We start from the raw sequence: 27,012 nt of genomic DNA on the forward strand, positions 1-27,012 counted from the left end.
GATTTGCAAGAAGTAGACTTCCTGGGATACCGCGTCTCGCCTTTAGGGCTATCCATGGACCCGGCAAAAGTTTTGGCCGTGTTGGAATGGCGGGCGCCAACTAACAAAAAGGAAGTGCAGCGCTTCTTGGGGTTTGCAAACTACTACCGCAAATTCATCCCAGATTTCGCTTACTGGTCTGACCCAATCACCAGCTGCATCCGAGGAAAACAGCCTTTCCGCTGGACAGAACAAGCTGAGAAAGGCTTCCAGCAGCTAAAGCGATTATTCACGACCCAGCCAATTCTACAGCACCCTGATCCTAAAACCCCTTTTGCTGTTCAGGCGGATGCCTCCGATGTGGCAGTGGGGGCTGTGCTGATGCAACCAATGGGAGAACATCTCCATCCATGTGCCTATTACTCACGCCAACTAATAGCTCCGGAAAGAAACTACACCATTTGAGAGAAGGAGCTCTTAGCCATAAAGACAGCCTTTGAAAATTGGAGACATTGGTTAGAGGGGGCCAAATTCCCCATTGAAGTTCATACTGACCATCGAAATCTGGAGCACCTAAGGACTGCACGGAAGCTAAACCAAAGACAACAACGCTGGGCTTTGTTCTTTGAACGTTTTGACTTCCGGATCCATTATGTGACTCCCGCCCAGACCAAGCAAGCAGATGCCCTATCATGGAAACCAGAGTATGCAGCAGGGCGCAGAGATACCTCAGAATCTCGATTGCTGCAACCCGAGAACTTTGCCACGCTCACAGTGGGAAATACCAAATCCACTACAATTGAGCCAGCTCCACCTAACCCAAAATCCCCAACCACAGATTCCCTTCTCACTCAGGAGATTAGGGCCAGCCAACAGACAGATGCCTGGGCCCAAGAACAGATCCGCCAAGGACTATGTTTCCCATTCTCACTTAAGAACGGACTATTATGCTACAGAAATCATGTTTACATCCCTCCAGGCCCCGGCAGAGAAAAGGCACTTCGTTTGTGCCATGACAGCAAGCCTGCCGGACATTTTGGGCTATTTAAAACCATGCACTTGATCTTGCGAGATTTCTGGTGGCCCAAGATTCGCAAGGATGTGGAAAACTATGTCAGCACCTGCCCTGTATGCCAGCGTTCCAAGACGCGAAGGGAGAAGCCGACAGGGCTATTGCATCCCCTTCCCACACCTTCTCGCCCATGGGAGATAATTTCCACGGATTTTATCACTGATCTACCACCATCCCTTGGATTCACCACGATTCTAGTAGTGGTGGACCTTTTCACCAAGATGGCCCATTTCATCCCTTACGTAAACTACCAACAGGACAATTGGGCATCCCTATTACCTCTTTCAGAGTTTGCATACAACAACAGTATCCAGAATTCAACTAAAGAAGCCCTGTTTTTTGCAAACTACGGTTTTCTTCCCCATTTCTTTCCTTCCGTCGTGGAGAACTCAGAAGTCCCTGCAGCAGAGGATTGGCTGCAGGAACTCACAGCGGTGCACCAGCAACTTGATCAAGCCAAAGAGGACTACAAACGTCACACTGACAACCATCGCCAGCCTGGCCCCGAGAACAAGGTAGGAGATCGGGTTTGGTTGTCCACTCGCTTTTTTTCCCTCTCAGCGGCCTAGCCGGAAGTTAGATGCCCGTTTCATTGGTCCCTACCCAGTGGTGGCACAACTTAACCCCGTGACTTTCAAACTCCAACTTCCGCGCTCCACGCGCATTCATCCGGTGTTCCACCGTTCCCTGCTCCTTCCGGCGGATGGTGTACGCCCCGATGTGAGCCGGCCACCCCCTGCTCCTGTGTTGGTGGACGGGGAGGAGGAATTCGAGGTTCAGGACATTTTGGATTCTCGCTTTCATCGCCACCGCCTTCAGTATCTCATTGACTGGGTGGGTTTTGGCCCAGAAGAACGCTCCTGGGAAGATGCTTCCACAGTCCACGCCCCCGACTTAGTCCGCCGCTTCCACCAGGCCTACCCTTCCAAGCCGCGGCCCCGCGACTCTCGGGGAGGGGCCCTAAATGAGGGGGGCCTTGGGAGAGGGGATAGTGTGATGCCTCATGGGCCTTGTAGTCCTGTTCCTAGTGCCATCGTGGCAGATGAAGACGAAAACATGGGGTTTTCGCCGGTTCCACAAGAGCCGGAATCTTTTCACCTGCCGGATGTTGATGTTTGTACCCAAGAACTCAGTAAAACAGACCTTGGGCATTCCTCGCCCCCGTTCCCAAGGAGACAGTCCTATTCTGCCGACAGAGGAGTGAGGGAACAGAATCGCAGGAGTTTACGGATTGCAGCCAAACAACAGGCTGATTAGACCTGCTTCCCTTGGGAAATTCTAAGGAGTCTTGCATCTGGACAAAGTTGGGTTTCGCTTCCCGTTCTCTAGGGAAAGATGTTGTTGGCGGGAAAACGAGACCCCAATATAGGTGCCTGACACGGGAGAATCTTTGCGGAGTCAACAGAGCAGCTTCAGGAGTAAGATTGTGTGTGGACTTCGCAACCCCAGTTCCCTGCTTCCCGGATCAAGTATTCAAGATTTTGCCTTGCCTTGTTTTTAACCACGGATCTTGTTCCAAGAATCACTGTTTGCCTTGTTCCTAGTCACGGACCTTGTTAAAGAATCAAGATTGTATCCAGCCTTGTTGTCAAGCTACCTTGGACTCCTAAGACTCTGGCATTTCCCCACACTATTGCTTGGCAATAGTGTGTGTTTCGGTTATTGGATTAAAAACTTTGAACTCTAATATCATTTATTGGACAATACATTTTTGGACTATATTTGACCTCATTTGAAAGGTCTGCTTCTGAACTATATTCTTCGCTTGTTTTTATTACTTTTATATATTTACTTAATAAAGATATTAGATAGAAATTGGCCTCCGTGTATGGTTTTTGGTGCCCCGCTGCCTTGGGTCTGACAGAGACTCCCTAGATTTTCCCAAGGGAAGCATGGCTAATCAGTGTCTTGTTTAGCTGCAATTCTCAAACTCCTGCGAATCTTTTCCTTCACTCCCCTGTCTGCAGCATAGGACTGTCTCCTAGCAAACAGGGGTGAGAGCTGCTCAAGGTCTGTTTTAATGGGTTCTTGGGCAAAAACATCAACATCAGGCATCTGGAAAGATTCCAGCTCTTGCTGAGCCGGCGAAAATCCCATGTTTTCGTCTTCATCAGCCACGATGGCACTGGGAGCAGGACTACAAGGCCCATGAGGCATCACACCTCTGTTGTAGAATAACCCGGATCAAACTTACATCGGTTGCAAAGTCCCAAGCCAGTCCTCAGAATCATGTACAGGAAGCCCAATGGGGCCCAGCAACACCTTGCCACACGCAAAGAATACTGGCCCAAAATCCCCAATTTATTTAGGTTTCCTTGGGCGACCAAACTTCCAACGAATTAGGGTCAGGTGTCCCAAGCTCCTCATCAGAATCTGAGCTCCAAACAGCCAACCCCCTAGGATCAGGCATCCCAAACTCCTCATCAGAATCAAGATCACCCTGCCCACACCCAACTCTGTCCACACCTGTGGAGCTACCCTCATTCCTCCAGGCAGACCATGTGGAATCTGCTTCTGAAGATACCCAAGCTTCTCCAGCGTCCACAGCATCCATGGACCCAGATTCCTCCCCAAGATCCTCCGGAGCCCGTGCCCAATCTATGCCAACTTCCTCCGCCACCACCGGTTCCTCAGCATTCATCTCCACCTCAAGATCCCCTCCCAAATCCCCACATGAATCTTCCTCGGAAGACTCCCCATCAATCTCCCTGATTCTCTTTCTGTGTAAGTCTTCCAGAGAGCCCTCCTCGCGAGGGTTCTTCCTTCCTCTCCTGATCCCACCATTATCACTCACAGTCTCAGAAGACCCATTCACAACACACATCTAATATAGTCCTCAGCATGGGATTATTTTTTTTACATTTTCTCCCAGCAATTTTAATTTCAGCATATTAAGTGTTTATGGATTTCAGTGATAAACATCCTTATGAGACTTTTAGAATGCACACTAGAGTATTAAAAGTGGCTCATTTTATCTGCAGCTGTGCCATTTGTAATGGGCCTGAATTCACATTTAGGGTGGTACTTAAAAATAGTCGCCCTATTTTCAAAATTCAGATATTTGGTAAAAATTATAATTGGAGTTGACTATCTGTGCCATATTTTTAAAGGTAGTGCACACTTTCCAGGTGAAAGAGTTCTTCAAAGGTCAAACTCTTTGCTTTTCCTTGAAAACAAGGCATGAGGAATTCATCCTTTGGCTTAAAAGGGAATAATGATCATCCTATGCAGGTTCCATTGAACCTCATGTGCATAGGAATAAGTCCCATTGCAACCAATAGGACTTGTTTTTGAGTAAGCATATGTGCCATTGAAAGAAAGGGTATTATCTAACATTAGGGGTTTTTTTTTAGTTCTAGAAGTATATTAAATAAAATCCTATTGTCAGAGAGGTTAAGCAATGTTCACAGCGAATAAGCTGTATTTTTGTTTTGTGTGATTATATACACAAAACATCATTTAAATCAGATGGCTGGATAATATAATGTGACATTGTAGTTTGTTTCAATACACCACCCTGAGTCCCCTTAGGGAGACAGGTGCAGGATATAACTAATAATAATAAACAATGAAAAGAATGAATGTGAGTGAGAATATTTGTTTCAGTGACTGCACACTCCCTTATTTTCCTTCTGAAGCAGGTTATACATGGTTTCTCAGATTAGGAAATGTTAAAAACAAAACCTGTAAATCTGTTGAAAAATTGTGTGGCTTATCTTGACATTGAAAGCAGCTTCCTGTGCCACTTTACTATCACCACTGACTGATATTGGAAGTTATGGAGAATGCTTTCAATCACAGCTAAACTGTTTAATAGGGTTCCAGTGATAAGAAATGCAGCACCTTATTTACAAAGCATATTTAGGTCACATTTCATCTAATCTCCCATAACAGCCAAGGCCTCGTGTGATTCTTGCTTCTCCCTCTAGGGTTTCAAAAGATTTTCCAGAGGTAAATGACCGATGGAAATGTGTTCAATACCCCCATGCATATGGGATATATCGAGCATGGTGATCAGATCATGATATGAATAAACATACCAGTTTAAATAATAAATGTAAGGCCTTCTCGCGGACCACCCTGAGAATTTGGGGGGGGGGGCTGAAGCCCCTCAAGCTCCCCCCCCCCTTCCCGGCTAAATGCCTACACTGCATGGCTTCTCCCAGTAGATTCAAGGAAAAACTTCATGAGACCACCACTCCTCTTAATGTTCCTCCAGCAACAGCAATAGTCTCCCTCTGGGCAGCTAAACCAGGAAATCCCAATTGGATGCCCCCCCCCCCCCCATGAGGGTCTTCTTCCAGGAGTAAACCAAGAATGGGGAACTTGGAAGTCCCTGGACAGACTCAGAAGCAGAGTGGCCAGATCAAAAGGCAATCTGGCAAAATGGCTCTACCTAGAAGAATCCTCCACCTGTGGAACAGAACAAACATATCAGCATCTGTATCCTTGTGCACAATGCCCTGCCTCATGTCAAGAGGAAGATGTGTTTAAAGCTACAGATAACGCAGTTTAGCTGCTTGTGAGCCCTTTATTTTATCAGTTTTAAACTTATTTAATATGCAATGCTTTTGACAGAAAATCAATAAATGAGTCTAAGAGGGAGGCAAAACACCCCATAACAAATCTTGCCAAGAAAAGATAGGGTTACATTAGGGTTGCCATAAAGAAATGACTTGAAGATACACCATAAGATCTATCTATACAACAAATATGAACTCGGTGTGTAGGTTAGAAAATGGAGACATAATTAACATTATTCTGACTTTTTTAAAAAATTGAATAATCTGACTCCCCCCCCACCCTTTTTTTTGTTTGTTGTTTGTAAACCTCACCTTGGGGAAAATAGATCGACCTTGAATTTTCCTCACTCCAAGATTTCCACTTATCTTGATGGCAGTTATATTGCAATTCAAGCTTTTTATTTATTTTGTGTCAAAAGCACTGCATAATAAACAATTCAAGCTGTATTTGATATTATGCAGCCCACTGGACTCTACAGCAATTCAAGCTGTAGAGTCCAGTGGGCTGCATAATATCAAATATTATTGAGAACTATCTGCTCTTGGAAGATAAAACAAAATGGCACCAGTTTTTCCCTGGCTGTATTAGTTACATGACTTGTATCCCTGAGGGGTGTAATTAGTGAAATGTCATTAAAGGTAGCTTTATGTTTTGTGATTAAGCTTGCAGATCTACTGTACTTTTACATAAAGGATTTTTAAAAACACAAAGACATTTATTATTTTATTTATTTTATTTACAGTATTTATATTCCGCCCTTCTCACCCCGTAGGGGACTCAGGGCGGATCACATTATACACATACAGGGCAAACATTCAATGCCCATAAACACATCAAACTGAGACAGAGACAGACAGACAGACAGACAGATGCAGAAGCAAGTTAACCTTCTCCTGAAGGGATGTTCGATTCTGGCCACGGGGGGAGCAGCTGCTTCATCATCCACTCTGATGGCACTTCCTCACTTCCTCATTCCAACGTTGTAAATTAGTTAAACTTGCCTACCCACTTTTATAAGTGGTACCTTATTTCCTACTTGATAGATGCAACTATCTTTCGGGTTGCTAGGTCAGCAATGAGCAGGGGCTATATTTTATTTTTAATTGACAGGTGCTCACCCCGCCACGGGCTGGCCTTGAACTCACGACCTCATGGTCAGAGTGATTTATTGCAGAAGTTGCTCACTAGCCTGCGCCACAGCCCGGCCCCCAAAAATATCACAAATACTATAGTAGTTTGTGTTTTCAGATAAACTAATTTTATAAAAATGAAGGCAACCATGTTTATCCATAAAAATAAAACAAAATCACAAATCTTAAGTCAGCAGTTACACCCAATGATCTCAGTGTGCAAGCTGGAGAACTCCAAACCTATCACATTGTTGTGGAATTATTGATGGTCCAAATAAAGCTATTGCCCCCTCTGGAGTTTGGCATTAGTTTTAGTGAATGATATATAACCATTTAATACTTTTAAATATTTAATTGGAGCAGAAATCCATATGCTTGCAGCTAACACATGTTAATGTTAGCATGCCAAGACCATAGTCTGATTAGGGCTAAGATGACACCCCAGGAGGCATAATTTGTTTATTTATTTTTAGGAATTTCAAGCAGGGAGAAGATTCTGCTCTTGAAAAAGGAGCTCTGATCCTTTATTCTGTCCTATGCAAACCTGTGGAAAGTTTAAAGGGCTCTTTTTTTTTTTTTGGAACTCCAACTTGGAGAGAGGCAAAAAGGAGTGAACAGGATGTGTGATAGGTTTGTGTCAAGGGACTATTTACCTGCAACACAATTCAAAACCTTCTCAGTCTGTAGAAATAGCCCTACATTCAATGAAATTTGCAATAAACATAGAGCTGGAGCAAATGATCATGAAAATAAATTTAAATAATAAATGCTAGCATTGTTGTGTGTCTTTAAGTTGTTTCAACTTATGGTAAACTATTACAGGGTAAACTATTACTATTACTATAATAGGCATTTCTTACTGAGGCTCTGGGGCTGATCTGGAATGGTGAATGCCGAATTTGCCCTGAGTATGGCTCACACAGGAAGTACTCCAGTCACTGTAGAGAGTAAGAGAGTGAAAACATGGCTTTGTGACCAAGCCTTTGGAGAACTTGTGCAATAGATAGATATGGAATCATAGAATCGTAGAGTTGGACTCTTCCAGTCCAACCCCCTGAAAGAAGCAGGAAAATCTCATTCAAAGCACCCCCGACAGATGGCCATCCAGCCATCCAGCACAGGAATGATGTGCAGTGGCTTGTGGATTACGTGATTAAGTATTTTATAATTCTATTTTAAATGTTTATTTTAATTGCACATTATTTTAAGGGCATCAGATAGTTGTCTATGTGTAAAGCCGCATTGAACCCCTTCTGGGGTTGAGAAAGGCGGGGTAGAAATGTCGTAAATAAATAAATAGAGGTAGGAGGGAGTCCCCAGTGCCCAACAGTGCTGAACACCGTTCACAGCAACTGGTCATTCACCCTAACTGTCCCACCCAGAGTCCAACTGACATCACAGCAGATGACAACCAACATGTAGGTAGGACCTGTGTTGCAACAGGATATTGCTGCAACACAGAGGACAGGGAAAGGACAGTGAAAACCATCCCATATTCCGAAGCTGCTTTAGCTCAGGAATGGCAGTGGGGCGATCGTGACCAATTCCATTTAATAATAATAATAATAATAATAATTATTATTATTATTATTATTATTATTATTATTATTATTATTATTATTTATACCCCGCCACATTCTCCCCAAACAGTCCATACTGTTCCAACCCGCTCAATTCATAGAAGAGTCCACATTCTGAGCCAGAATTCAGGTTTTCCTCTGCCTTTAATTAATGCAGGACAAGGTGGCATTAACATTTGGCCACCACAGAGCTGATCTGACTCTACACCATTCTAAGTGGTCAGTATACCTATGGCCTTATTCAGAGGGGATATACCATTGCCTCCCTCTACAGATGAGAAAGAGTGACTTATTGGAGGTCACAAAGTGCATTTTCAAGATCAACTAGATATTTGAACCCTAGTCTATCAGAGTTCTAGTCCAACACTCAAACCACAACACCACAGAGGTCATAAATGAAAACAAGGTGGCCAGTTTTAAGTACCTGGGTGTCAGTGTGAGGAGGATCTGACTTGGGGCACCCATACGGTAGCATTGGTTAAGAGGGCCCAGAAGAGACTGTACTACCTTAGACATCTAAGGAACCAATAACTTAATGAAAAACTTCTGGTGACTTCTGGTGCTATAGAAAGTGACCTAACGTACTTCATCTGAACATGGTTTGGTAAATGCACAGTGGCAAATAGGAAGGTGTTCCAAATGGTCACTACTTCTGCACAGAGTATTATTGGTTGCCCCCTCTCCTCTTTGGAAGAACTTTATAGGTCTCACACTCTTAAGAAAGCTCAGAGCAGTTCTTGGGGATCCATCTCACCAAGCATATTCCTTTTTAAAAAATTATTGCTACCTGGCAGACAGTACAGGTTGACAAAGACAAGAACTAACAGACTGAGAGATAGCTTTTATCTTAGAGCTGTGGCTATGCTGAACTCCATGGTTTCGCATTGATGTGGCATTGGTGGGCTGTGTGGTGGTGGTTGGGGTGTGGAGGGATAAGTGTGTTGTTTTGTGGTGTGTGCAGGGAAAGGGATTTAATTTTGTTATGCAATAGCACAATGACAATAAAACTATTCTATTTTATCGTATTCTAATGCTGTGAGATGTGTCATGGATATCACATGTATTATTGTCCAAAAGCCTTTAGCCAAAAATAAAGTTGCCAGGCTGAATGTCCCCATGAATTATCCTACACTTGTGAAACTCTTCTACCATATGGAGGATTTTGATGGTGAAGTAAACAACAAGCTCTTGGGGCATCACCCTCTCTCAGTTTTTTGTATACATTTATGGAATTCAGTAAAGTTTCATAACTGTAAAGTTTATCAACTAAAATACTTCCATTATAGAAGACATGACCAGAACAGATGTAGATGAACAGATGGTATAGGATTGGCTTCAACCTCTCAGTCAGTTGAATGGCTATATAGCATTACCAAGGGTTTGAAGGCTTCTGCACCTTCAGTATTACTTTACACATTTTTGTGTTGTCCATATCAAGAATAGAAGCTTGACAGATATGGTCAAAAGCTCCTTCCCCGAGTAAATATTCAATATGGCAGGACATGGAACCCAATCTCACTTCAGTCTTTGGTCTGAGAACTGGAACACTTGATCCCCATTCAAAAGTATTGCATTAAGCACTTATGGGCTTGGGCAGTGTGGCTAGGAGCTGGGAGGTTAAGCTGTCATCCCAAAGTTTTTTGATTACTTTTCCCATATTTATTTATTATTATTTATTAGCGACATTTATATCCCGCCCTTCTCACCCCGAAGGGGACTCAGGGCGGTTTACAAGTATATATACATACAATATATTATATTATACAATTATATTGCAATATTATTAGTAATATTGCTTGTAATATAAATATACAATTATAATAGTAAGCCTGGCATGATGTGAGTTGTAGTTGAGTTGTAGTTCACCCACAACCTTATGCATTTTGTACAATTAAAAGATTGGCTTTTTGAAATAACCTGGGCAACGCCGAGTATCCAAGCTAGTAAATATATATATATATATATATATATATATATATATATATATATATAACTATATAGATAATTCCCCCATCATATCCATCAGGCTCACTTCTCGGTGCTGAGCAACCTCTTCCCGGGTGGCGGCCACTTCAGCGGTCATCTTTTCCCGGTCCGAACGGCAGCGGGCAGCCAGGTTTGTGAGCGTCTTGTACTGCGAAGAGAAGTGAGAAAACAACTTTGGAAGCCTCCAGACGATATATCCATCCTGGCTATTGGAAAGGGCCATAATAATAATTATTATTAATATTATTATTTATTAGGCTTTCTCTGCCTATAAGGACACTGGGCCACAGCAGTTCAAGTGGAGCAAAAAAGACTTACTTCTACATAAGGAGAGGTAGGTAATAAGTAATTATTATTATTATTATTATTACTATTAAATTACGTACGTCTTTCTGCATCTGTATCCAGCTCTGGCGCAGGGTTGTTGTGCGGTGGTCCATTTCTTCCGTGTTCTTTTTGCTTTCCAGGAGAAGGCCAGCCTTGCATTCATTGGTTTCTTGCAGCAACAAATGGAAACGCTTCTGCGAATCGAAACTTTATATGTCCTGAAATGCCATTAAATGATGTTGAGGCAAGATGAGCAGCATGAGCAAAATCCTTGGAGCCAGGTTTTTATTGTAGTGTTTCACCCACACAGTGAAGTCACCTATCATGCCCCCAGGTGGCTAAATTGCCTCTGCTTGTTTGGCTGCACAATCTGCTATGGGACATTCACCCACAACTTGGACTTCTGTAGACTTTGGACATGGTTGTGGGACTTCTGCATTCTTATCTTTAAAAACGGTAAAAGCAGGTGGATCAGGGACAACAAGCACCGTAGACTTCTTAACATTGGGAGTCTCACATGGTCCTTCATTTCTACAGACAGCCTCAAATGCATCTTCTTCTTCCAAAAACACAGTAGTATCTCTTACAGAAGGGGCTTGGAACACATTCATGATGAATCCTGAGCTTCATTTGTATGAAGAGTTGGAGATGGCTGTACTTTAGGTTTGATGTGTTTAAAAAAAAGCATAAAAGTCTATATGACTTGAAGCTCTAATTTCCATGGAATGCTGCAGCTTCTGATGAGAATTGTCCAAGTACCTTTCTCTATGGAGAAAACAGTGGAAGATGGTGATTCCATCCAGCCACCACATTTCTGAAGTGGCTGTACCAAATCACCACAGTTGACTTGGAGCCTATGGACACTGTTCTCACAATCTTTAAGATCAAGATGAATTTTGGCTGCAACGTTTCACCTTTTGAGGTCAATGCTGGAGCCAATATGCATGGTACTGGAGATTTTCATGAGAATGCATACCTGAATTATATCTTGCTGACACCTCATCAAAAACCTTCTGCTGTGGGTGATTTCCATTAAGCTCAGTACAAGCCCCTGCCAAAATCTCACCAAAACCTGATGGCTGTTGGCGGTTTTCAGCAGGGAGCAGAGTGAAATCACCTGTTATATCATGAAAGACTGATTGTTGATGGTGATTTTCACTAGACCACAAAATCAAAACGATGATGTCCTTTCCCAAAATGCATAGAATTCTCTGGATATCTTCCTAAAGAAGGTGCTGCCCAATCTGGACAATATTGGCCTGTGCTGATTTGTGTAGATGGGCCACCCTTGTACACTGTAGTGGTTCAAAAAGACTGGTGAATAGATGGCACTGGCACTGTTTGCTGGGATTAAGATGTCCAGAAGAGCTGGTCCAATTTCTGCTGCAACTCTTGCAGCTCAAGGGGTTCATTTTCTTTATTTTTCATAAACTCTTTTGCATAAACTCTTCATCCTCCCATTCCTTGTGCCTTTTCAGATGTCCTACCCTCTTGAAATATGATTTGGCTCTTACTTCTTCAAGCACAGTTCTGAGCCTTTGCAATACAGAAGGTCCTAGGAATGTGTGGGCTTCTGTTTAAGGGTGGCACTGGATGAAAATGTGGGTACCATTTGAAATTTTGAAATTGTGGTTATATATTTAGGTTGATCGATGTTTTCTTCTTCCTTGCAAGTGATGTGCTGTAGTTCTGATTTGGGCAATGCTCAATTTCTGGCCCATTTGCAGAGGGATGCCCAAGTTGCTTCAGAGTGCTTGGTGGGGGATAGGGACAAATCTGTGTCTATCCCCACCAATCTGTGGTGAAAACAGCAAGGAATTTAATTTTGAGGGTAGGCCAGGAGGCATAACCCTCTTCTATGTTGTAAATAAAGGAGGGGAGGGTGAACGCAAATGGCCTAGGGAATATGACATCAATAATTCTGGGATCAGAATTACCCTCATGAAGTTCAATGCCAAGTTCATAGGCAAGTTCATGGCTAAATTCATTATGCATTACTCACCCACCTGGTTGGGGGGGGGGGGAGGAATGGTATTTTTTATTTAGGTAACATTAATAAAAGTTGTCCTTAGTCAACCCAGTCATGTGTGTTGCCTCTTCATTTGCAGGGGTTGTGTGACAAAAGCCTGTATTGCTGCTGTAGTTTCTCAGCTGGCTGTGCTTCAAATGGAATCCCCTTCTGAATAACAGTGCTTGCATGAGACACGTTTCCTTGCATGCTGCGTTGGTGAAACCAAGCAATGTACAGAGCAAAGAACTTGCTGCCAATTCCTTGGCTGTAAATGTAGTAAAAAAAACTGACTTGGTGCATCAATAATGTTGGCAAATTTCACTCAGTAGTTGATGAATCTGGTGTCATGGTGGTACCTCTTGTCATTAAAAAAAAACATTTTCACAAGTTGCTCCAGGTCGTTTTGTCTTCCTTCTGCCTTTGACAGGCCTTTGACCCATTGAAAGTACCTATATCAAGGATTGAGTGGGTCATCGCCTTTACAGTTCTGTATATAAGCTTCAAACATCTGTGCTCACTCTGAGAGATCCATGGCAGCCACTGAAACAGCTGTATTCATGTTAACTGCCAAAAAACATAGGGAAGAAAATCTAAACAGACAATTCTTGATGCAGTTCTTTGCCTACCATTCCAAATTACCAATGATGTGAATTATGTACTCTACTCTTAAAATGCAACCAGAGATTTTTCAGGGAGTCAAAAACCTATATACATAGTGTGCTATAAGAGGTAGTGTGTATCTGTATCAATTAGCTGTAAGGATCAAATAGTAATGGCACTAAAACTTATAGAAAACAACTGAAGTTTTATTATAGTAATTCCATTAGAGACAGGAAAACTCTCTGTGGGTGTTCTGCTAAGCTAAGCACCGAGATGACAGAGCAGGATGAAGCTTGTAGGAATGGTATAATTAATAGAAGGCAGAGACAAGAGATGGAATGATCCCTAAGAACATCATTCTGTATCTCAGGAAGGTTAAGACAGTTGGATAAATGCTAAGGCATCTTTAGTATATCAAAATCATAATTTAACATTATCACTGATGTGATAATAATGATAACATTATCTATTTTATTCGTTTATATCATGCCTTTTCCCAATAATGAGACTTACAAATTATTAAAACCAGCATGTATTAAAAATAATGCAAAATATCAGTCATATGAGTGTAAGTATGTACACACGCATGGTCTGAGGAATTAAAACAATTTAAAATTGTTAAAAGACAGTATAAAAATTCAACAAAACATCATGGCACACCATTAAAAACCTAGTCTTTCAAACAGCCTAAACAAACTTGATCCATCTTTCATATAACATCTTTTCAAATATTTAAACATGGCTATCATGTTCCATCTCAATCTTTTCTTCTCCAAGTTTATAGGACAAGGTTTCTAGACCCTTTATCATTTGGTTCACATTTATCATTTGGTTCCTCTGGACACCTTCTAGTTTGTCACTATCTCTCCTGAACTGTGGTGCCTACAGCTAACTGTACATGGTATTCTAGATGGAGTCTGCTCAAAACCAAGTAGAGTGACACTATTATCTTCTGTCTATTGATATTTTTAGTGTTTATGGATATTTTTAGTGTTTTATGTAGTTGTACTGAAACACACAAGCACATAAAAACATGTGTTAATCAAAGCCAGTAGCCGATAATCTGGCTCTTTTGATACATTTTGCCCAACTTTTTGGTTCTCTTCTTCCCATTCTGTTTTCGGGGGATTACACAAAACAGACCACTGAATATTACAAATCACTTTCAGTCAAACTAATCCAGGTCCAAGCCTACTCTGGGGTACGAGCTACCTCTACTGTAGTGTCATCTCTGAATTTGATAGACATCCCTTCTATTTTATTATTCAAGTCATTAATGAAGATTTGGAATAGCACTAGGCCCATTGTAGAACCCTGTGGTACCCTAATATTTATTTCTCTCCAGGATAAAAAACCAATGGTTTGGTCAATCAACCAATGCAACTTCTGGTTGTACAATCTTCCTTGAACACTGTCAGTGGAATAGCAATCTCCACCATACCTTAAAGCAGCAGCCTAACCTACGGAGGACAGAATAAACCATGCAATATATAGGCATCGTTGTCAACTCTTGGTTATTACCTTTAAATATCTACTTGTTGAGATCTCCTCAATGTCTAAAGATATGCCTGGCTGTGTAAATGCACAGGCTTACTTACTTATGAAATATTCCAGTTTCTGAATAAACTTTTCTTTCTTTCCGAAACAATGGAAACACACAAAAAAAGAAAGAAAACACAAATAGGGCCCTTCCACACAGCTATATATTCCACTTTAAAGCATAAAATGTGGGATTTAATTTAGCTCTGTGGATGGGGTCTATGTCGTTTGTGCAGAGATCTCAAGAAAACATATCTGCCTTTGACAGTCAGTTTTCCATCTAGATATTAAAGCACAAATCTGGTTAGTTTCAGCAAGATCGCCCCACTATACAGTCCATTCAGTGCAGCAAGTCCTGACAGTAATCAGTTTAATTTCCCATTCCTACTGCTGGAGAAGAGTTTCCGAAGTGTTTCTTCAGTAACTATAAGTATGCTGTACTTTAGCAAACTATATTAAGAAGAAATCCTTCCAGATGTTAATATGTATTTCTTAAAAGAGAGAATGATAGAAGTCTCAAGTTACATTTTGGAAAGGAATGAGCCAAGACAGAACATGACAAGGTGTATTAGCAGGATGTAATATGTTCTCAGCTGTTGATGACCTTTAAGGAGAATTGTGGTTATTATCTTACAACATTCCTTCATTTATTACCTGTCCCTCCATTGAATTCCAATGCCTTTATGTAATAGAAATATAGATGCTTGGCTTCAAAATTGAGAAATATGATTTGACTATTATAATGGCTCCAGGCACTCAAATCTAATTCAATTTTTTTCTCATTATGAGGATTTTTTAAAAAATGGTGGTGGTTAGTAGACCACAGAGCTCACTGGAGACAGTCAGACAAGCTTATATCTTGCGGCAAAATTGTCATAAAGGAATATTTTCTCAGATCTGGCAGCAGTTCATTAAAGTGATTATGTGCACTTCTGAGATAGTGATCTGAGTAATTATTGTTGGTTCAATTTTTCAATATTTTAAATAAAAAGATGCATAAAATTGAGAATCTGGAAGATTTTCAACTGCTTAGTTCTAGGTATAAAATAAAATGTTCTAAAAGTAATATTCAGAGCCCTTCCCCATCATACATCCTGATGTCAAGCATTTCTAGGCAGCATTTATTTCACTCTCCTGGTTCCCTTTTTGTTCAGGTGCTAAGACATTCTTAGTACACTTTACACTTCCATTTTACTATACCATTATTACCTGCTTCATTCTCATATATTATTTCTCCCAGGAAGCAGTCTTTTGGGTTTTTCTTTTTCCCATTTAAAAAAATCTACTCATTTCAAACTATTTTTTGACTTATTTTATAAATCTGAATAAATGTGACACATTTTATTATAATGATAGTGTTTGAAGGACCATGGAATCATAGAATCATAAAGTTGGAAGAGAGCATAGGGCCATCTAGTCTCACCCCTCATTATGCAGGAATACACAGTTCTACTAAAAGATGGCAATTTAGCATCTACAGTAGAGTCTCACTTATCCAACATAAACGGGCTGGCAGAATGTTGGATAAGCGAATATGTTGGATAATAAGGAGAGATTAAGAAAAAGCCTATTAAACACCAAATTAGGTTATGATTTTACAAATTAAGCAACAAAACATCATGTTATACAACACATTTGGCAGAAAAAGTAGTTCAATATGCAGTAATGCTACATAGTAATTACTGTATTTACAAATTTAGCACCAAAATATCACGATGTATTGAAAACATTGACTACAAAAATGTGTTGGATAATCCAGAATGTTGGATAAGCGAATGTTGGATAAGTGAGACTCTACTGTACTTAAAAACCTCCAGAGAAGGAGACTGCACCACAGCATATTCCATTGTTGATCCGATATTAGGAAATTCTTTCTAATGTTTCGGTAGAAACTTTTGTCCTGCTGTTAGAATCCATTGCTCCATGTCCTAGTCTCTAGAGAAGCAGAAAACAAGCTTGACATCTCCTAATGTGATATTCTTTCAAATATTTAAACATGGCTATCATGTCATCTTTTAATCCTCTCTTCCCCAGGCCAATATGTCCAGCACTCCTCATAGGGCAAGATTTTCAAATTTTTTACCATTTTGATCCTCTTCCTCTATACACATTCTAGCTTGACAATATCCTCCCTGAATTGTGGTGCTTAGCTCATTAAATATATTAAATGTAGTCATTAATATCAATGCCAAGCAGGGTAGTATTTAAAATGTATCATCTGTCTATAAAGTATAATTGTAAGGAACCACCTAATTAGCTGAAACAAATAACTGGTTATAAAGGCAAAGATAAAGGTTTCCTGCTGACATTAACTCTAGTCATGTCTGACCCTGAGGGCTGGTGCTCATCTCCATTTCTAAGCCGAAGAGTCAGCATTGTCCATAGATACCTCCAAGGTCATGTGGCCAGAATGACTGCATGGAGTGCTGCTACCTTCCTGCAGGTGCTCAAACTTCTCCCCGTATTCGAACCACCGATCTTTCGGTCAGCAAGTACAGCAGCTCAACGGTTTAATCCACTGTGCCTCCTGGGGCTCCCAGTGGTTATAAAACCATGATTTCAATTCAACATTAGGCCTACCGTTGATTCATTGAAATGAATGGGTCTTATTAACTATTGAGTCCTGCTAAATTTCATCGTATTCATAGTGGATTTAGTCTCATAGTAAAGGTAAAGGTTTCCCCTGATGTTAAGTCCAGTTGTGTCCAACTCTGGGGGTTGGTGGTCATCTCCATTTCTAAGCCGAAGAGCTGGCATTGTCCATAGACACCTCCAAGGTCATGTGGCTGGCATTACCACATGGAACGCTGTCACCTTCCCGCCAGAGTGGTACCTATTAATCTACTCACATTTGCATGTTGTCAAACTGTTATGTTGGCAGGAGCTAGGGCTAACAGCAGGCGCTCATGCTGCTCCCGGGATTTGAACCTGGGACCTTTTGGTCCGCAAGTTGAGCAGCTCAGCGCTTTAACACACTGTGCCAACAGGGGCCCCTATGCAACAATTAAAAATAAGTTTAAAGTATTATAGAATAGGAAAGATTACAGAAAGAGACTCTGAAAACTGAAACAAAAAAGGACGCTTGATACTACATAAAAAGTTCCAGATTCTCTAGCTACAAGATTTTCTCTTCCTGTGTTGTTGTTGTTGTTGTTGTTGTTTATGCCCCACCTTATCTCCCCAGAAGGGGAGTCAAAGTGGCTTAACATAAGAGCACCAGCATAACAATTTAAAAATATACAAATATGCAAACATTAAAACAGGATTAAATATACAGTGTTCCCTCACTTATCGCGGGAGTTAGGTTCCAGGACCACCTGCAATAAGTGAAAATCTGTGAAGTAGGGACACTATATTTATTTTAATATTTATTTTATTTTAGTAGTTATACACTATTTTAGGTCTTTATCAACCAACAGTGCACTGATAAATCCCCTCCTTCTCCTCCCATTGCCTCTTGGGCTCCTTTTCTCTCCCTTTGGCTTCTCCTTCCTCCCTTACTTAGGCTGTAAATAATAATAATAATAATAATAATAATAATAATAATAATAATAATAATAATAATAATAATAATAGAACTGGTGGGATCACAAACCTGCAAAAGTATTGGAAAATGAGCATGCAAAGATACTGTGGGACTTCCAAATCCAGACTGACAAAGTTCTGGAACACAACACACCAGACATCACAGTTGTGGAAAAGAAAAATGTTTGGATCATTGATGTTGCCATACCATGTGACAGTCACATTGATGAAAAACAACAGGAAAAACTCAGCCGCTTTCAGGACCTCAAGATTGAACTTCAAAGACTCTGGCAGAAACCAGTGCAGGTGGTCCCAGTGGTGATGGGCACACTGTGTGCCATGCCAAAAGATCTCAGCCGGCATTTGGAAACAATAGACATTGACAAAATTACGATCTGTCAACTGCAAAAGGCCACCCTACTGGGATCTGCGCGCATCATCCGAAAATACATCACACAGTCCATGTCTATCTTGTTTGCTGTGTCATACAATAAAATAATAATAATCTTATTTGTAACCTGCCCTTTCTCCCCAACTGGGCTCAGGATGATTTCCAGAAGAAAAGTGGCTCTAGTTTGACCAAGTATGTTTTGTACATGTCTTTTTCATTTTATGACTTTACCACATGAGAGACTCACCCCCATGTTATTTTATCAACCTCTGTTTTGTGAGAGAAGTGTCATACGACATGTTTTTACTTTAGTTGTGGGCAGGGCCACCTCTCGAAGTCCAGCAACATCATTTGATGGGCAGCGTGCTCATCCATTGTTGGACTACAGAAACGTTAGCAAGCAGATTTAATACGCTTGTCTCACGCTACACTTCTTAGGGCCTCATTACATTGAGGACCAATTTATGGGTGATAGTGAGTGGATTCTCCATGCATCATGGCACATCTGGTGGGCAGTGGGGCAACCTGTTTCCCCACACCTCGCATGGCCCGCATCATACACTTATTCATCCCATGGCGGGGGGGGGGGGACATTGCTGTCCAGCTTCCCTCTGCCCTAGCCCTGTTCTTTTCTTTTCAGCATCCCAGGATGCTTGCAGCATGCTGGAAGCATGAGCCCCACCGGAATTTGCTATGCATTGTCTGATGGCATCCGGCAGGATGCTGAAAATCACCAATATGATGAAGTCCTTAGACTGTCCTCAAGGTGGATGTAATTTGTGCTCCAGATTCATAGAATCATAGAGTTGAAAGAGACTGGGAGGGCCCTTTAGTCCAACCCCCTGCCATGCAGAAGCACACAATTAAAGCACCCCTGACAGATGGCAATTGAGCCTTGCTTAAAAACCTCCAGAGAAGGAGACTGTGCCACACTCCAGGAAAGAAGTTCTTCATAATGTTTATATTTAGAATTTCATTAGACAGAGTGGGAGAAGGTGGAGGAAACCATCTTATCTCATTCCCTACCATCTTTCCCCATCTTCTGGGATGGCCAACCATCCCACATCATTTCTGTGCCTTTTCTTGACTTCTCTCTCTTTCTCCAGTTTGGAGTCAGGTAACACCCAATTCTTGAAGACAGTCTTTGGGCTCCATTACCATGCGCTTCAGAAATGGAGCACCACAGAGTCTCATCGGAGGAGTCCTTACATTATATGATGACCTCTGTAGATCTGTAGCTCTGTTTCTATGAACTTGGGAAACATAGTGCCTTCTGAGTCCCACCGGAAGTGCTTTTATATCATGTGATGGCCTCCATGGGACTCCTATGGGGATTCATTTCCTAAATATGTGGAAATAGAACATGAAGACCATCTTTTCCTGTAATTTGAATCCATTGCTCCATGTTCTAGTGTCCAAATCAACTAAAAACAAGTGTGCTCCCTCCTCAATGTGCCATCCTTTCAAATATTTAAACATGGCTATCATATCCCCTCTCAGCTTTCTTTTCTCCAAGCTAAATATAGCCAGCTCCTTAAGCCACTTCATGTAGGGCTTGGCTTCCAAACCTTTGATCATTTTGATTGCCCTTCTCTGGACACATTTTAGCTTGTGAATATCCTTCTTGAATTTTTTCCAGATGAGGTCTGACCAAAGCACAATACTGAATATTGCTTCCCTTGACCTAGACACTGTACTTTTATTGATGCAACCTAAAATCACACTGACTCATATTCAGCTTGTAGCCTACTAAAACTACTACATATCTTTCACATCACTGGTTTCAAGCCAGATCCCCTCCCCTCCTGTACTTCTTTATGGTTTAACTGGTGACTCTTGGAGACCTGTATGAATAGTTCTATCTGGAAACATGCAGTCTGCTGATTTTGGTGTTTTGTGTGTGAGGGGATAGTTAAGAGGAAATTTTTTGCCTTCTCAGATTGAGAGAAAAGTGAAATGAAGAACTGTATGCGGGAACCGATTTTAAAATCTAGTAATGATATCTTCAAATCTTCCTTGATAGTTGAAAACTTAATTAAAAGTGTTGTTGAAGGCTTTCATGGCTGGAATCACACGGTTGTTGTGAGTTTTCCAGGCTGTACGGCCATGTTCCAGAAGCATTCTCTCCTGACGTTTCACCTACAGCCCAGAAAACTCAAAACAACACTTAATTAAAAGTTTCTAAAATATACTGTTGCCACAGATGCTAATAGATCATAAAGACTGAAAGAGAGAAAACATATAAAATGTTAAGCTTAGAAGAACAGAAATCTTAGTGCAAAACATTTACTTTTCAAGTGCACCTGTTTCATATATTTCTAAAATGTTGATTGCCTCTGGATATTTTTTCTGCAGCAGAACAGAATTTATATCAAAGTTTATATCATAGAGGCAGAAAAATACAGTTAGATGTGGCAAGTTCTGAAGATTTGCTATTCTTTCATCTCAACATTTTAATGTTTCCTTGAGACATGCTACGTTTATTTTCATGGGTTAGATATATCAATTTTTTAAAAGTTGTTTTTGGGGGAACTGGGATAGGAAAACCAACTTAACACATTATTTTTAGGATACAGAACAAAGTAAAATGAATTACCGATAGTACTACTTGATTCAAATATACACTAATATGGGATCTCAGTTTTAGAGTGCAATAGTTTGAATGATTCTTTATTTTAGGATGACGTCTTTGTCTGCTCTCTCATTCTAATTTGATAAATTATGGCTGTTGAGGCAATTTTCCTGGGGGGATGCTTTCAGCATAGGTCCTGCCATTTGAAATCTGAACTTAGAATATTAACATAAGAGGGCACACCATCTCACCAGTGAATACATATTTGAATCTGCTGTAATGCTGCTAAGTAGATGTCCCTTGCCCTTTCCTAAAAGTTTAAAGATTTAAACATTTAATTGAAGTAAATAAATTATCTACAGCATAGTTGTGGTGAAATAACTTTAAATGTGTGTGAGAGCAATGATACCTGTAGTTGGATTTTATAAGGATTTAGAACATTTTACAGAAGGAAATTGGTGAATCTGCAAACAAATTTGCCAAATGGGCCCCTTCTACATTGTCCTATTTTTCAAGATCTGATCCCACATTATCTGTTTCAAATTTGATTATATGAGTCTCCATTGTCAGACAACATGGGATAAAGAGACAATCTGGGATCAAATCTTAAAGTATAAGGGCAGCATGGAAGGGGCCATGGACAAACATTCTTGAAATCATACAGCAATGGGTCTTTGTACACATTATGATGAAAGGTGTTGCATGTTTTATTATAGCCTGAGTTGCACAATAGGCTTTAGACTTTATTGTATGAATATGCTATTCCACTATATATACTGTTGAGTACTGTTGAGCACCTTTGATTTTGCATCTTTCTTCAATTACACAGATGTCCTGATTCAGCCATTTGTGGACCGTTCTTACACTTCTGCCATTCTGTATTTTTTCTATTTTTATTTTACAGCAATTTCAGCTGTGAAAAACAAAAAAAGGGCAAACAGAACAACAAAATCTAAAATAATAATGAAACAAGCATCCTGGAAATAGCCAGGGAGAGGAGGAAAGGAAGAGAATATCACCCCCAATGTCACTTTAATATCAGCGTGCCAGCACAGAATGAGGGACCCATCACACCAAGATATGTGATGGGCACATTGCAAGAATGCAAGCTATTTATGGGGTTTACTCATCAATAACAAGGGACAGGATAACCACAGCAAGGAGGCAGATCAGCAGAGGAATGTACATGAAATGCCAAAGCCAATGGCCAAACTTCAATGGCAGTTTTCCTGCCTCATGCAATAGTATCTGAAATAACATTTTGTTCACCATAGACTCAATACTTTTCTGTTCTATCCCAATCTTATTTCAATTATCACCTCATCCTCACATATGGTATTTTTAATAGAAGTGTAGTGTCACTTCATTTGTTGTGGTTGAATGCAATAAATCAGAATTTTCAGACTCCTATCCTTCAAAATGAGGTACTTGGAAAAGAATGGACAATACTATGCTATAATCCCTAATAATTGGTTATATTGGTTAGAGGTGATGGATGTTGATTAAAGATAACAGGAAACTCTCTGGATGGTACTTAGTTGATCTGTTAGGAGATTCTAAAAATGTGTAACAATTTGTTGCAAAGCTCCTTCTCTGTACTGCTAAGATTTGTTAAATTATGACTCAAGCAGATATGTAATGCTTGGAGTTTGTCTATCTTTTAAATTCTGCTTAATGATACTAAACCTATTACATTTAAAAAAATAAACAATTCTTGAATTGATATTACCCAATCTGTTTTATATTGTTTAGCTTTTCTATCATGTTTTGGCTGACATTAATGCTATGTGGCTGTACAGTAAAAACTGACAGATGGATTGTAGCACATCTGTTTATTTGGGATTGCATTCTGAACTCCTTTTATAGGACTTCACAAACACTAGAGTGCCAGGACAGAAAGACAATAGTCACACAACAAGTAAGTTTTTAATAGCATCTTTTAAAAAATGTCTCAAATCTGTTTGCAAAAAAAGTCTTGATCCATAGTAAAGGTAAAGGTTTCCCCTGACGTTAAGTCCAGTCATGTCTGACTCTGGGGATTGGTGCTCATCTCCATTTCTAAGCCGAAGAGCCGGCATTGTCCGTAGACACCTCCAAGGTCATGTGGCCGGCATGATTGCATGGAGCCCCGGTACCTTCCCGCCAGAGCGGTACCTATTGATCTACTCACATTGGCATATTTTCGAACTGCTAGGTTGGCAGGAGCTGGAGCTAACAGCGGCCGCTCCCACCGCTCCTGGGGTTTGAACCTGGGACCTTTCAGTATCAACCTATTAATCTACTCACATTGGCATGTTTTCGAACTGCTAGGTTGGCAGGAGCTGGAGCTAACAGCGGCCGCTCACTCCGCTCCCGGGGTTTGAACCTGGGACCTTTCGGTCTCCAGCTCAGTGCTTTAATGCATTTTCTGTTGTCTGAGAGCTAGAGAGAAAGAGAGAGAGAGAGAGAGAGAGAGAGAGAATATTTATCTATCTATTTATCGATATGTGTGTGTGTGTGTGTGTGTGTGTGTGTGTGTGTGTGTGTGTGTAATTAGACAGACCATCTATGTCATTTTCTGTTGTCTGAGATTCCATCTCGCTCTATTCATGTATAGATGTCTATATCAGAACAGAGAGAAAAAGGCCTCATTATAGTTGTCCATCAAATTAGAAACCTAAACATGTGTTTGGTCTGGCTACATTTGGCAATAGTGATGCTATGACTTTGGGATTTGATCTGTTCCTCAGGTATCCCTCCAGCCACAACCCAGAGTCTCCTTTCTCCACTCATCCCAAAGTTATCACCTTGGTCCACATGCTTACCTCCCATGCCTCTGCTTTTTCACACAGCGTGAAGAAGAAATGACCAAATAGAGAAATCCCTCTGATTCAAAGTTATGTCTGGAATCTTGCCTAGAACTATCACTCAGAAGGAAAAAAGGCCTTAACTATGCATGCACATGACAAACTGTAAGGATCTGACCAGAATATGCATACCATAATGGATGTTTTAAAAAGTTTTGAATGTTTCCAGGATTTGACAGTATATCCACATTTTTTAAAATCAACAACTTGGGCGTTTATAGCCTTTTATATGATATGATGAATTTCTGCACCTTTGAGTAAAGTACTTTTTCTCTTGAGTTCTGTGTTGCAATTTTCTTCTAGTTTCTTTTAAATCAACACATTTTCATATTCTCATTATTTTCATATGTGTGTATGCTTATTTTTCAAAAATAGCAAACCAACAACACTTTTTCAAGTTTGTCCTAGGTCCAAGAAAGATACAGTTAATCATTGTATGTGTGTGTTGTGATTAACAAACATATCTCAAAAAATACATATCAAAGGCAAAACATTTCAGATTCTATCTTCTTCAGTTGTCAAAGATGAACCTGAGCTTCATACTGTGTAGCAGTTTAGAATATTATATTATCAGCATTCTTAATAGATATTGGTATTATCCTCTGAGGCTATGTGTTGTTAGTTTTTAAGTTCCAAATTTCTCCCTTTTGTCTAAAATATCTGAAGAGTATGACATGTGAAACAGAAAAATCAGAGAAGCTGTGATGTTGTGTGTTTAGGGCAACATTCATATTACATAGTACTCCACAGACTACACAGACACAATTGAATGGAAAGAATTAGGTCACAATTTTATTTAGTTACAAATATAAAAAGCTTTTCACACATTAACAGGGCTGAATCTAGGCGCTGATTCTCCCTGTTGTTGAATGATATCCTTGTAGTTTTGACTCAATTCTGGATCCCTTGAGATAACATGAGAGTATCCAACATTGATTGTGTGACCACTGTCTATCAGACATTGAAGGCAATTTCAATGTCTGATAGATACCGGTCACACAATCTTGGATTTCTGACCCATGTCAACCACCCCACACAAAATTGTGACATGCTGTGATGAGTTCATCCATTTCACAAGGCATAGGGAGGGAGGGTGGGACAAAGCTTGGAGAAGAACTGCCCTTCTCTCTACTGGCATTCTTAATATCTCCTAACCCACCTGGCTGTAGTGAAATCTTCCTATCCGGGGCACGCCAGTCAAGGTAAAAATAAAACACCAGCCAATGAACTCAAAGCAGATTTGAATTAATTGTGTGGTGTCTTATATCAGCTTTACCCAAATTTCCAGGCTGCAGGAATTTAGCATGGAAGCTGCAGTGGCGCCAATCGTGTCACCTGACACCTGCTACTTTAGGCATCATATTTCTGAGTTAAAATGTCAGTTTTAAAAAGAGTTAAAATGTTAAACTACTCCGCCCAAGTTTCGGTTGCTCTAGCTTCCTGGTTAGAATAGTAGCTAGATGATTTTTGAAGCAGGTACACAGATCTGTTATTGTTTTGCTCTCGTATCACAGATGACATCCAGCATGTCTACATTCAATCAATTAAGTAAGATTGCAGGATCAGCAGGTGATGTGTTACTATACTACGTTCTGCCACTGTCATTCTAAAAGTGACAGTCTACCTAAGGTATTTACAGGTGGTGTAACACTTAGGATCACAAGTGTGCAATCTGGGATTGCTCATTGATGTTTTCTGGACAACCTAAATATTGTGGTTCGCAGAAAGCTATAACTGGAGTCTTACTGATGGTTTTAACAATATGTTCTGAATTTGTTAGCAATGCATAGTTTTCACAAATTGTCATATGTTAGTTAGGGACTTACACGTAAATCAACTGCAAATGGATTATCTGATTAATGTCCTGTATCTCTTTTGTCTTCTTGCTTATTGCCAGAAGGAGGGTTACCAGGGATCAAATGGACCTTAATGTCAAAACATAGAATAAATGTGATTTATATCAATGGAATGAACTTCAAAATCTTCCTAGTATTTATTTATTTACAGTATTTATATTCCGCCCTTCTCACCCCGAAGGGGACTCAGGACATACGGCAAACATTCAATGCCCATAAACACATCAAACAGAGACCGAGACAGACAGACGCAGAGGCAATTTAACCTTCTCCTGAGGGGATGTTTGATTCTGGCCACAGGGGGGAGCAGCTGCTTCATCATCCACTCTGACGGCACTTCCTCATTCCAGGTCGTAAATTAGTTAAACTTGCCTCCCCACTTTTTTAATAAGTGGTACCTTATTTCCTACTTGATAGATGCAACTATCTTTCGGGTTGCTAGTATAGAACATCTTTTTTATGACTAAATGCAGATGTGTAAGATATCATCTTCAGTAGATGGGAAAAACAGACACAGAACTGAGTACATATTTTTAAAATCTTGTCTGCATTCTGTTCAGGAAATCTGAGCAACTCAGTGGTCAGCTATAACTCAGAACATTGTAGTTTCTCTCATTTTTGTAATCAAGACAGGGCCGGCCCTAGGAAATTTTTAAGTGTAAGCAAACCAATCACTGAAAAATAAAAGGTAGAAGGTAGAGGTGAATAGAACACACACACAGCACATATGGTCCCTGCATATGTGTTTGTGTGTGTGTGTGTGTGTGTGTGTATCTTATATATACATACACATACACACAATGTGGAAAATATGTGGCAAGGTAGATAGATAGGTAGGGAGCCACGGCAGAAGAACCTTCACTGGAGCAAGGCCTAATAATAATAATAATAATAATAATAATAATAATAATAATAATAATAATAATAATAATGAATCCAGACTGACAAAATTCTGGAACACAACACACCAGACATCACAGTTGTGGAAAAGAAAAAGGTTTGGATCATTGATGTCGCCATCCCAGGTGACAGTCGCATTGACGAAAAACAACAGGAAAAACTCAGCCGCTATCA

At 40.4% G+C, this 27,012-nt stretch overlaps 1 pseudogene; it reads right to left on the bottom strand.

Moving 5' to 3' along the window:
* Nucleotides 1–8,741: 8,741 nt before the first annotated feature.
* On the bottom strand, nucleotides 8,742–10,149 carry LOC134295634 (mitotic checkpoint serine/threonine-protein kinase BUB1-like; annotated as a pseudogene).
* Nucleotides 10,150–27,012: the final 16,863 nt, after the last annotated feature.

Source organism: Anolis carolinensis, chromosome 1 (genome assembly GCF_035594765.1).
Source record: "Anolis carolinensis isolate JA03-04 chromosome 1, rAnoCar3.1.pri, whole genome shotgun sequence".
Lineage (NCBI taxonomy): Eukaryota > Metazoa > Chordata > Lepidosauria > Squamata > Dactyloidae > Anolis > Anolis carolinensis.